This window comes from Cephus cinctus, unplaced genomic scaffold (genome assembly GCF_000341935.2).
Source record: "Cephus cinctus unplaced genomic scaffold, Ccin1 Ccin1_scaffold0330, whole genome shotgun sequence".
NCBI lineage: Eukaryota > Metazoa > Arthropoda > Insecta > Hymenoptera > Cephidae > Cephus > Cephus cinctus.
Window position 1 is genome coordinate 1,937,611 of NW_014333027.1, and position 935 is coordinate 1,938,545.

The following is a 935-nucleotide window of genomic DNA, read 5'->3' on the forward strand; positions in this document are numbered from 1 at the left end:
CTATACTTATGTATCAGTACATAATGGTTTGTAAGTGTCTCCGACGGAGGGTGACTTTAGACTAGCAGGTGCTAAATGGCACCCGCACTACCCCAAACGAAGCCGACCCAAAAGCACAAGCACAGACAGGACTTTAGCCACAGCCAATAGACTACTCCGCACGATCTCTCCACCGGCACATGAGATCATCTCTACCCATACAAGTGCTGAAGGGTGGACGACATGTTGGACCGTTTTTAGCAAAGCGAACAAATTATTCTAAAAACGCGAGAGATAGACACTCGGATTAATCCTGTTGCGGCTACAACTTGGGCCCGACCCACTGAGCAAGCTTAGCGGATGAGGCGGAAGGGCAACCTCCGATATCATGGTCTATACGTGTAGCTACTCTACAGGGTGACTACCCTTACATGACTATTCGAATGAATATACTCGATTCGACCAAAGGAATAGGATGAGTACAAGCACAATGGAAAGTGAAAAGGAACAGAGTGAAATGAGAAGACGGAAAGGATGATAGAAATAAAGAAGACAAGAAGTAGAAAAGTAGGGAATAGAACAGTGGCTGTTCGTACCTCAAATTCGCGGGAGTGTTGCTCCAGAAAATGTTTAGCCTTTGCTTCAAAATTGTGTAAAAAGAAACAAACATGTGTAGAAAAGAAAATTTATTCAGAAAATTGATAAAATCTTAAAACAACAAAATCAAACATTTTTCATTTACTTTAACCTAAATTGTTACAGTCCAAGCGTGATCTAGGCGGTGCTTCAGTTCCATATGCCTATATGCGAGCCGCTACTGGAATAGAATTATAAAAGTAGCGACGAAATAAGAAAAGAGATAAATAAGAAAGTAAGGAATAAAAGATAAAGAAATAAAGGAATAATGAAGAAATAAATTTAGAAAAAAATAAAGGTTGGAAATCCTAGGGGGGGGG